Source organism: Papio anubis, chromosome 18 (genome assembly GCF_008728515.1).
Source record: "Papio anubis isolate 15944 chromosome 18, Panubis1.0, whole genome shotgun sequence".
Classification (NCBI taxonomy): domain Eukaryota; kingdom Metazoa; phylum Chordata; class Mammalia; order Primates; family Cercopithecidae; genus Papio; species Papio anubis.
In genome coordinates, this window is record NC_044993.1 from 31,047,250 (window position 1) to 31,059,292 (window position 12,043).

The 12,043-nt window shown below is 44.0% G+C and overlaps 1 non-coding gene across 1 annotated transcript; it reads left to right on the forward strand.

Annotated features, from left to right (window-relative positions):
- Nucleotides 1-1,411: 1,411 nt before the first annotated feature.
- On the forward strand, nt 1,412-1,518 carry LOC116271416. The gene has a single exon (XR_004179970.1). It is a non-coding gene; the product is annotated as a U6 spliceosomal RNA (small nuclear RNA).
- Nucleotides 1,519-12,043: the final 10,525 nt, after the last annotated feature.

Below are 12,043 nucleotides of genomic sequence, written 5' to 3' on the forward strand. Positions count from 1 at the left end.
AACTCTTGGCCTCAAACAATCCTCCCACCTCAGCCTCCCTAAGTGCTGGGATTACAAGCATGAGCTACCCCACCCTCACCCCACCACCTCCGCCGGAGATGACTTTGTGAAATGTAGAAGCACCAAGAGTAACACACGTCCACGTTTGTACAGGGGTTTAGAGGACATGGAGCAGAAGACTGTGAGAAGGAAGAGAAGGTTCTATGCCAGGCAGGTCATATGGAGAAGATGTTTTCATATTATCATCATTATTTTGTGTATACATTTTATTCTTCACTATTTTATATATAGTTGACAGTGCAAAGTACTTTTTTGAAATATCTAGTCTTTCTAGACGTTCTGAAGTGCCTGATATATGTTAAAAGTAGAGGTAGTAAAATATCACATTTTGTAAAACTTTTTTTTTTGAGACAGAGTCTCACTCTGCCCAGGCTGGAGAGCAGTGGCACAATCTCGGCTCACTGCAACCTCCACCTCCCAGGTTCAAGCCATTCTCCTGCCTCAGCCTCCCAAGTAGCTGGGATTACAGGCATGTACCACCACAACCGGATAACTTTTGTATTTTTAGTAGAGATGGGGTTTCACCAGGTTGGCCAGGCTGGTCTTGAACTCCTGACCTTAAACAATCTGCAGGCCTCGGCCTGCCAAAGTGCTGGGGTTACAGGCATCTTTTTGTTAAAATTCGTATGAAATGTTGTTTTTGCGTAGTATGTTATGTTTGTGCGCGGTTCAGGGGAAGAAGGAAGAGAAGGAGGTACAATGAACTCTGCACCACTGCGCTTATAATGAAGCAAGATTAACCACTAGCCCTTCTGTCTGTGCATTTTGTTTTACTTATCTGTGTATATAATGTACATAAAAGATAAACAAGTCCTAATTTACAACAGCTGCTCTTTCTAGATGTTAGAGAGGTTGCCAGTGTATGACAAAAGCAAAAGTAGAGTTAGTTAAACTAATATATTTTGTACATTTTGTTTTAAAATTCCTCAGAAAAGGCCAGGCACGGTGGCTCATGCCGGTAATCCCAGCACTTTGGGAGGCCGAGGCGGGTGGATCACGAGGTCAGGAGATCGAGACCGTCCTGGCTAACACAGTGAAACCCCATCTCTATTAAAAATACAAAAAATTAGCCGGGCATGGTGGCGGGCACCTGTAGTCCCAGCTACTTGGGAGGCTGAGGCAGGAGGATTGCATGAACCAGGGAGGCAGAGCTTGCAGTGAGCTGAGATCGCACCACTGCACTCCAGCCTGGGCGACAGAGCGAGACTCCGTCAAAAAAAAAAAAAAAAAATTCCTAGGAAAGAATGTCATCTGAAAATTTGAGCATTATAGCCCACTGCATTGGTGTAGAAGGGAACAGTTTTAGGCCAGAATGTTCATGTTGGGAAGACACTGTCAAATGAAAACTATTGTGCTCACTTTGGCAGCATATACGCTAAAGCTGGAATGATACAGAGAAGATTAGCGTGGCCCCAGTGCGAGGATGACATGCAAATTCATGAAGCATCCCATATTTTCTAATAAGAAAGAAAGAAAAAAAAAAAACCGGTCAGGCACAGTGACTCATGCCTGTAATCCAAGTTGTTAGGAGGCCAAGGTGAGCAGATCCGTGCCTGTAATCCCAGCTACTTGGGAGGCTGAGGCACAAGAGTTGCTTGAAGCCAGGAGGCGGAAGTTGCAGTCAGTTGAGATCCAGCCTGCATCACAGAGCCAGACTCTATATCAGAAAAAAAAAAAAGAAAGAAAGAAAGAAAAGAAAAGAAAAGAAAAAAAACTGCAAGGCCGGGCGCGGTGGCTCACGCCTGTAATCCCAGCACTTTGGGAGGCCGAGACGGGCGGATCACAAGGTCAGGAAATCAAGACCGTCCTGGCTAACATGGTGAAACCCTGTCTCTATTAAAAAATACAAAAAACTAGCCGGGCGAGGTGGCGGGCGCCTGTAGTCCCAGCTACTCGGGAGGCTGAGGCAGGAGAATGGCGTAAACCCGGGAGGCGGAGCTTGCAGTGAGCCGAGATCGCGCCACTGCACTCCAGCCTGGGCGACAGAGCGAGACTCCGTCTCAAAAAAAAAAGAAAAAAACTGCAACTATTGCTTCATGTGTGAGGCTCATTCAACACTGCTATGTCTATGAGGACAACTATCCTTACCTGAAACACCTAGTCTATGTAGATGTTTACAAGTACCCAACGCATATTCAATATAGAGACAGTAAAATATCAATTTGTAAATATCTTGTTGCTGAAATTCATAAGAAATATTATCTTTTGGAAATAAAATTGTTAAACCACCTCTATGAGCAGGATAGTACCATCTATACTTGTTCAATGGTTTGCAGGAGGTGGGAGGGAAGGAATTGCAAAAGGTAATATGCTAGTGCATTCACACTTGGAAGTTTTCAGACACCGTTTTTCTGCACATTCTGTTTATTTGGTTTTGCTGTGTATCCAGTGTATGTAATGCACAAATGAGTCCTTAATTTTGCAACATCTAGTCTCTAGATGTTAAAAAGGCTGCCAGCCTATGACCAAGTCTTAGTAAAATTGGCTCATTTTGTACAGTTTGTATTGAAATTCACAGGAAACATTGTCGTCTGTAAATGACTTTAGGATATGAGTTTGTTCAACCTCTCTAACCATTACACATGCCTGTACTAGTCCTCTGCATTGATGACAGAGAGAAGGAAGTGAGGAGTGTATGGTTCAAGCCCACGATGGTCATATTTAGAAGATACCTCAGATTAAATGCAAAAGCTCAATTACTTTTGCACCAACCTGTAACAATTGTGTGTAATTTTAACAGTGCTGTGTATATAGTGGGCAAGTTCTAATATGAAATATGTAGTCTTTCTATATATTTAGAAACGCTTGATGTATTTAAAAGTATAAGTAGTAGGCTGGGTGCGGTGGCTCACGCCTATAATCCCAGCACTTTGGGAGGCTGAGGAGGGAGGATCATCTGAGGTCAGGAGTTCGAGACCAGCCTGACCAACATGGAGAAACCCCGTCTCTACTAAATACAAATTAGCCAGGGGCGGTGGTGCATGCCTCTAATTCCAGCTACTTGAGAGGCTGAGGCAGGAGAATGGCTTGAACCCGGGAGGTGGAGGTTGCGTGAGCAGAGATCGTGCCACTGCACTCCAGCCTGGGCAACAAGAGCAAAACTCCATCTCAAAAAAAAAAGAAAAAAGAAATAGTAGAATAACACTTTGTATAAGTGGCTTTAAAAAACTAATCAAAATACTGTGTTGGAAGCAGAATTGTGAAACCACCTCTGAGAACAGTATAATCTCTGTGGTTGTTCATTGGGTTCAGGGAGATAGGAGGGAAGATATTATGAAATGTGTTTTGCTACTGTGTACTAGAAAATTTCAGCTTATCAGCCGGGTGCAGTGGCTCATGGCTCATGCCTGTAATTCCAGCACTTTGGGAGGCTGAGGCGGGGCAGATCACCCAAGGTCAGGAGTTCAAGACCAGCCTGGCCAACATGGCGAAACCCCATCCCTACTAAAAATACAAAAATCAGTCGGGTGAGGTAGGAGGCACCTGTAATCCCAACTACTCCCAAGTAGTTGGGAGGCTGAGACAGGAAAATTGCTTGAACCCGGGGGGCGGAGGTTGCAGTGAGCTGACATCATGCCATTGCGCTCCAGCCTGGGCAACAAAAGCAAAACTCCATCTCAAATAAATAAATAAAAAGAAAATTTTCCTTACCCATTGCCCTATATGTTACATGCATTTCACTTAACTTTGTTGTACTGTCTGTATTGTGTATATACTGGGCAAATGAGTCTTAATTTTTTAATATCTAGTCTCTGAATATTAGTAAATAACACATTTTGTACAGTTTGTGTTAAAACTCATGAAAAGGCTGTCTTCTGAAAAGGACTTTTGGACATGAAATGATAACGTCTCTTCTAAGTGACACATGTCCCTATATCCACCAGATTGGTGGTGGAGAGGAGTTGGAAGAAATGAAGGATTCAAACCAGAATGTTCCATTGCACTAACAAGGAAGTGAAAATGTAAAAAGCAAAAAGGAAAAGAAACCAGAATGTTCCTATTTAGAAGATACTTTCAGATATAACCATTGCTACATGTGTCATTTATTTAACACTACTGTGTATATAGGAGAAAACTTAAGTCCTTATTTTTTATTTTATTTTATTTATTTATTTATTTATTTATTTAGAGATGGAGTCTCACTCTGTCACCCAGGTTGCAGTGCAGTGGCACAATCTCGGCTCACTGCAACCTCCACCTCCCGGGTTCAAGCGATTCTCCTGCCTCAACCTCCCAAGTAGCTGGGACTACAGGCGCGTGCCACCACTCCAGGCTAATTTTTGTATTTTTAGTAGAGATGGGGTTTCACTATGTTGATCAGGCTGGTCTTGAACTTCCGACCTCGTGATCCACCCGTCTCAGCCTCCCAAAGTGCTGGGATTACAGACATGAGCCACTACACCCGGCCTAAGTCCTTATTTGAAACATCTACTCTTTCTAGATATTTAGAAGTGGACCAAGTATGTTAAAAGTAGAGGTAGTAAATAATACATTTTGTAGATATCTTTCTGTTAAAATTCATATGAAATATTGTCTTTTAGAAATTGATCACACCACTTCTCTGAGCAGTACACATTATTATATTTGTGCTGGTTCAGGGAGGAAGGAGGAGAAAGTTCAAAGGGCTTTATACAAGAGTGTTTCTGGTGAACAACATTTGACCGTTGTCCCTCACGTCTGTGCGTTTAATTTTACTTTGCTGCGTATCAGTGTATATAAAGGTCAAATGAGTCCTGCTTTACAACATCTAGTCTTTCAAGATGTTAAAGAATTTGTCAGCCGGGCGCGGTGGCTCAAGCCTGTAATCCCAGCACTTTGGGAGGCCCAGACGGGTGGATCACGAGGTCAGGAGATCGAGACCATCCTGGCTAACACGGTGAAACCCCGTCTCTACTAAAAAAGAATACAAAAAAAATTAGCCGGGTGAGGTGGCGGGCGCCTGTAGTCCCAGCTACTCGGGAGGCTGAGGCAGGAGAATGGCGTGAACCCGGGAGGCGGAGCTTGCAGTGAGCCGAGATCGCGTCACTGCACTCCAGCCTGGGCGAAAGAGCGAGACTCCGTCTCAAAAAAAAAAAAAAAAGAATTTGCCAGCGTATGACAAAAGTGGAGTTAGTAAACTAATACACTGAGTACTTTACGTTAAAATTCATAGGAAAGACTGTTCTTAAAAACACTTATGGAAGTGAAATTGTTAAAATCCCTTGTAAGGCCAGCCATGGTGGCTCACACCTGTAATCCCAGCACTTTAGGAAGCCCAGGCGGGTGGATCATCTGAGGTCAGGAGTTTGAGATCAGCCTGGCCAACATGACAAAGCCCCGTCTCTACTAAAAATACAAAAATTAGCTGGCAATACTGATGGGTGCCTGTAATCTCAGCTACTCCAGAGGCTCAGGCAGGAGAATGGCTTGAACCTGGGAGGCAGAGGTTGCAGTGAGCCAAGACTGCACCGCTGCACTCCAGCCTGGGTGATAGAGTGAGGCTCTATCCCAGGCTGGGCTCAGTGGCTCATACCTGTAATCCCAGCACTTTGGGAGGCCAAGGCAGGTGGATCATGAGGTCAGGAGTTCAAGACCAGCCTGACCAACATGGTGAAACCCCATCTCTACTAAAAATACAAAAAAAAAAAAAAAAAAAAAAAAAAATTAGCCAGGTATGGTGGCACGTGCCTATAATCCCAGCTACTCAGGAGGCTGAGGCAGGAGAATCTCCTGAACCCAGGAGGCGGAGGTTGCAGTGAGTCAAGCTTGCACTAATGCACTCCAACCTGGGCGACAGAACGAGACTCCATCTTAAAAAAATTAATTAATTAAAATTAAAATTTAAAAATCCCTTCTAAGCATTGCAGATGCTTATACTTGTCCCCTGGGTTCATAGAGGTAGGAAGGGGAAGGGTTCTAGGCCAGAATGTTCCTAGTCAGAAAACATATTGAAATTATAGCCTTTGTTATGTATGTGCACTGTTAACTCAATGGGACTGTGTGTATAGTGAAAAACTTCAGTCCTATGTGAAACATCTCATCTTCCTAGATGTTTAAAAATGCACAAAATATGCTAAAAGAACTAAAGTAATACCCTTCAAGTTTTGGGGTTTTTTTAATATTATAGAAGTCGCTGCATTTTGGGGACAGAATTGTTAAAGTTGATGTCTTGGAGGGTATGCTGACTGCTCATTGGGTAGTGGTGGGTGGTGGGGAGGAGGAATTTTGCAGAGAGAAGGGTTCTATGCCCAGGAGTTAGATTAGTTCAGATCGCCTAACCATCGTTCTATATGCGCATTTTAGTTATTATTGCTGTGCATTAAATAATAAAATAAGTTATAATGCTCAAAGTATGTTAAAAGTAGAGGAAGTAAAATAATCCCTTTATAAATGTGCTCTTGTTCATTTTTACCAACACCTGTCTTCTGGGAGAGACCTTTGTCCCTAGACCTCTTGGAGCTAGACATAGTCCTGTACTTAGTCCCTGGAATGGTGGAAGGAGAAGAGAAAGGGTAGAGGGAAGGGCTCTTCACTAAATACCAAGAAGATGGTTTTAAATTAAAATCATAGGTCTACATGTGCATTTTTAGTAAAGTACTTGTGTTTCTTGAGGACAAAGTTCATTGTTTTGCAACATCTACGCTTAATAGATGTCCCGAGGTGACAGTGTAAGACAGAGGTATCCAATCTTTTGGCTTCCTGGGCCATGCTAGAAGAACTGTTTTGGGCCACACATAAAATACACTAACAATGACAATAGCTGAAGAGCTAAAGAAAAAAAAAAATCGCAAAAAAAATAAAACTCATAATGTTTTAACAAAATGTGTGATTTTTTTTTAGATGGAGTCTTGCTCAAAAATAAAAAAACTGATGATTTTTTTTAACGAGCATTTACTCCATATTGTAAAATACAGAGAAGTAGAGATATAGTGATTAACCCCGAGGGAGAAGGAGTGCTGTCATTTGCTCCTGAGACTGTAAGAGCAGGTGGATGGCTTTAAGGAACCGTGGCTCTGTACCAAAACCTGAAATGCAGGATTCATAAATTCAAGTAATTAATAGTAGGGTTGGAAGTATGAGGTGCGTGGGTGAAAAAGTCCAAGGCAATGGCCAGAAGGGGCAGGTGTGCAAAAGAGGAGGGAGACTGGGGAGGTACACAGCCAGGACAAGGAAGATAATCAGGAGGGGCATAGGCCATGTCTTTTCCTTCCTTCCTCCTCCACATACCACATTAACACTGTCCTTTAAAGTTCAGATCAAATGTCACCTCCCCCATGAAGGCCTCCCTGATTTCCACAGCTGGCATTGAGCCCTTTCCTCCTCTGTGCTCCCCTGGCTCACTCTCTCCTCCATCTGATCTTTGTCACACTCTTCCTCCTCCTATTTTAACTTCCCCTCCACCCCCCGCCCCCAGACAGGGTCTCACTCTGTTGCCCAAGCTTGAGTACAGTTGGACAATCTCAGCTCACTGCAACCTCTGCCTCCCAGGCTCAAGCAATCCTCCCACCTCAGCCTCCCAAGTAGCTGCAACTACAGGCGCACACCACCATGCCTGGCTAATTGTTGCATTTTTTGTAGAGACAGGGTCTCACTATGTTGCCTAGACTGGTGTAGACTGATCCTGGACTCAAGCAATCTTCCTGCTTCAGCCTCCCAAAGTGCTGGGATTACAGGCATGAGCCATTGCACTTGGCCCATATTTTAATTCTTTTAAAAGTTAACTGGTGTAAGTCCTTTGCATTCCAGCTGCCTTGAATGGAGATGTGATGGCTGAAGCTATGGCTACTATCTTGGACCACTGAGAGTCAGCCACCCTTTAGGGAGGGCGGGGCAAAGAGCTGGAAGGACCTGACTACCTCAGGACTCAGTGGGTCAGAAATGCCACCTCAGGCCTGGGTTGCCTATCTCTAGATTTTTATGTGAGAAAGATATATTTTATGTTAAGTCAATTATTCGGGGTCTCTGTTAATTGCAGACAACCCCAATTTTAACTAAAGCATTGGGAATTATTTCTGACTCCTTTTCTACCTTTGTCTGAATCTAATCACCAAATCCATCCGATTCTACCTCCTTCATATGCCCCAGATCTGTAACCTTTTCTCCATCACTGTTACCTCTAGCTGAACTCAGGCAATCAGAATTTCTTGCCTGGATTCCTGTGTAAACCTTCCTTCTACCTAGTCTGCCCACTGTAGGGTTGTTCCTTCCAATCCACCTTTCATATCAGGAACTCAAATTAGCATATATCTATATGTATATATATACACATACACACACAAAAAAAACTATATGCACACAGACACACACACACACACACACACACACACACACACGGAAAAGTACAGAATCCAATGTAACAAATACTCAACCCCAAAATGGTGACAATTGTTAATCTTATCTGTATCTTTTTCTTTTTCTTTTTTCTTTATTTTTTTTGAGACAGAGTCTTGCTCTGTGCCCAGGCTGGAGTGCAGTGGCACGATCTACGCTCACTGCAACCTCCGCCTCCCAGGTTTAAGTGATTCTGCTACCTCAGCCTCCTGGGTAGCTGGAACTACAGGCACACGCCACCACATCTGCCTAATTTTTGTATTTTTAGTAGAGACAGAGTTTCACCATATTGGCTAGGCTGGTCTCTAATTCTTGACCTCAGGTGATCCGCACACCCTGGCCTCCCAAAGTGCTGGGATTACAGGCATGAGCCACCACACCTGCCTTTTATCTGTAATTTTTACGAAGCAAATATGACAAAGTTGTCTCCTTCCCTCCACAAGGGCAAATACGCTCATGCCCTCCTAATCCTGGATTGAACTATATCCTTGGCATATTTTTTCAAACTTTTACGTACACTTATGAATGAATTATGTTCTGGTTTCATGTATTTTAAAAATATTATCTAAGTGGCACCATATTATATGTATAATTCGATAGTGTGTTTACGTTTTTGAGGTGTTTCCATGGTGACATCTATTGAGCTCATTCATGTTGGTAGTTCTGTAACGCTCCATCATGGGACTGTAGCAGAACATCCATCTCTTCCTCCGTCAATGGGCGACTAGGTTGTTCCGCTTTGCTTTTATAAACAATGCTTCACTGACAGCCTTAAAAATGTGTGAGGAGATCTCTAGGGTTTATACCTGGAAGTGTTATTGTTTTGGGAATAGTCGTTGTTACAGGTTGAAATGTGCCCCCCAAAAAGATATGTTTAAGTTCTAACCTGGGGAACTCATTAATGTGATCTATTTGAAAATAGGGTCTTTACAGATGTAATCAGGTGAAGATGAGGCAATTAAGATATACCCTACCCCAATATGATTGGTGTCCTTAAAAGAAGAGGAGAGACAGACAGGGAGAGAACACTGTGTGACACCAGAGGCAGAGATCAGTGATGCCTCTGACAGCACAGGAATGCCCAGGACTGCAGACAATTGCCAGAAGCTAGGAAAAGCATGGAACAGAGTCTCTGAGACCCCATAAGGCACAAACCCCGCCAACACCTTGATTTTTGACTTTTGCCCGCCAGAATTGTGAGTGAATAAATTTCTGTCGTTTTAAACCACCCAGTTCATGGGGATTTGTTACAGCAGCCTGAGCAAACTAATGTACTAGTATGTTTGAAATGCTTGTTTCTTGGTGCCGTAAAGAAACAGCACTTGAACATAAATTTAATTTCCTTAGCAAGGCCTTTTTTTTTTTTTTTTTGAGACGGAGTCTTGCTCTGTGCCCCAGGCTGGAGTGCAGTGGCGCGATCTCGGCTCACTGCAAGCTCCGCCCCCCCAGGTTCACGCCATTCTCCTGCCTCAGCCTCCCAAGTAGCTGGGACTACAGGCGCCCACCATCTCGCCCGGCTAATTTTCTTGTATTTTTAGTAGAGACGGGGTTTCACCGTGTTAGCCAGGATGGTCTCGATCTCCTGACCTCGTGATCCGCCCGTCTCGGCCTCCCAAAGTGCTGGGATTACAGGCTTGAGCCACCGCGCCCGGCCGCAAGGCCATTTTTATACTTTCTGCAGAAAGGGTACACTCGACAGCAGTTTTGCCATGAGAGTACACCGAACAAAGGAGACAGGGTCATTTATAAGCTGATGCGTCCACCTTGCTGCTGTGTCCTGTTTTCATTGGCTGGAACGGGTCCTCACATTTTGTATTTGTTCTGATTGGCTAGCGACTTAGAACTTTTTAAAAGAGGCAAAGGCAGAGGAGAGCAAAGGAAGGAGGAAGTAACTTGTAGAATGCTGAGAACGGTAAAATACGGAAGAGGAACAGGCTATGACCTGATGCTTGCTTGGACCAGTACAAGCATGCCAGGGCAAATATTTAGGCTGAATTATGGGAGCTAAGAACATAAAGTACATTGATTTCTTTATTACGGCTAGCAGATATTTAAGAATGTCAGTATGGGTCTTTGAATAAATTTTGTTTTTAAGAGAAGTTACTATTTCTTTCTTTCTTTTTTTTTTTTTTTTTTTGAGACGGAGTCTCGCTCTGTCGCCCAGGCTGGAGTGCAGTGGCCGGATCTCAGCTCACTGCAAGCTCCGCCTCCCGGGTTCACGCCATTCTCCTGCCTCCGCCTCCCCAGTAGCTGGGACTACAGGCGCCCGCCACCTCGCTGGCTAGTTTTTTGTATTTTTTAGTGGAGACGGGGTTTCACCGTGTTAGCCAGGATGGTCTGGATCTCCTGACCTCGTGATCCGCCCGTCTCGGCCTCCCAAAGTGCTGGGATTACAGGCTTGAGCCACCGCGCCCGGTCATTTTACTATTTATTTCTAATTAGACAGGGAGCAAAGTCTTTGAAGAAGAACCTCTACTTTACCTTTTACAGGTAGAATCCCAAATCATGGCCTATAGGAGCATAGGTCAAGGTCATATGAGAGCATAATGGTCTGAGACAGTAAATTGGAGCTGGGCTGGAAGGACCTATAATGTGGCCCTAAGGAGGGGTTTAGACTTTACCATTCAGGCAACATGGAGCCACAGAGGAGATATTAAATTGCCAAGGTATACAGTTCTATCTCGGTTTTATTTTATTTATGTATGTACTTATTTATTTAGAGACGGCGTCTCACTCTGTTACCCAGGCTGGAGTGCAGTAGCACAATCTTGGCTCACTGCACCCTGAATTAATGGGCTCAAGAGATCCTCCCTCCTCAGCCTTCTGAGTAGCTGGAACCACAGGCATGTGACACCACACCCAGCTAAATGTTTTTATTTTTTTAAGAGATGGGGGTTTCATCTTGTTGCCCAGGCTGGTCTCAGACTCTTGGTTTCACGCCATCCTCCTGCCTCAGTCTACCAAAGTGTTGGGTTTACAGGCATAAGCCAACACACTGGGCCCCTATCTGGGTTTAAGATACGAGTATCAGAGAAATAGACTACACATGAGAAAGACTTGTTTGACTTGTGGATGTGTCTGAAATTCCTTTGCTTTTTTCTTTAAAACTGATTCATTTCCTTCCACAAACAGTCACCAGGATTTGACATACACGAGTTTGTCATTAATGACCATGGGTTATTTTGTGCTTACTAAATCAGGCCCTGTTTTAGACATAATCTGCTAATCTTATTAATCCTCACAACTGCCCCACAAAATACGCATGCGACCCTCTCCATAAAGGGATAAGGAAGCCGGGCGCGGTGGCTCACGCCTGTAATCCCAGCACTCTGGGAGGCTGAGGCGGGCGGATCACTTGAGGTCAGGAGTCCGAGACCAGCCTGGTCAACATGGTGAAACCCCCGTCTCTACTAAAAATACAAAAATTAGTCGGGCGTAGTGGTGGCGCCTGTAACCCAGCTACTCAGGGAGCTGAGGCAGGAGAATCACTTGAACCCAGGAGGCAGAGGTTGTAGTGAGCCGAGATCACGCCACTGCACTCCAGCCTGGGTGACAAAGTGAGACTCCATCTCAAAAAAAAAAAAAAAAAAAAAGGGTGGGGGATAAGGAAACATTCAGGAAGGAGGTGACATGACTTGTGTTTAGGGAAACTATTAGGGTTGAAAGTAAGGCA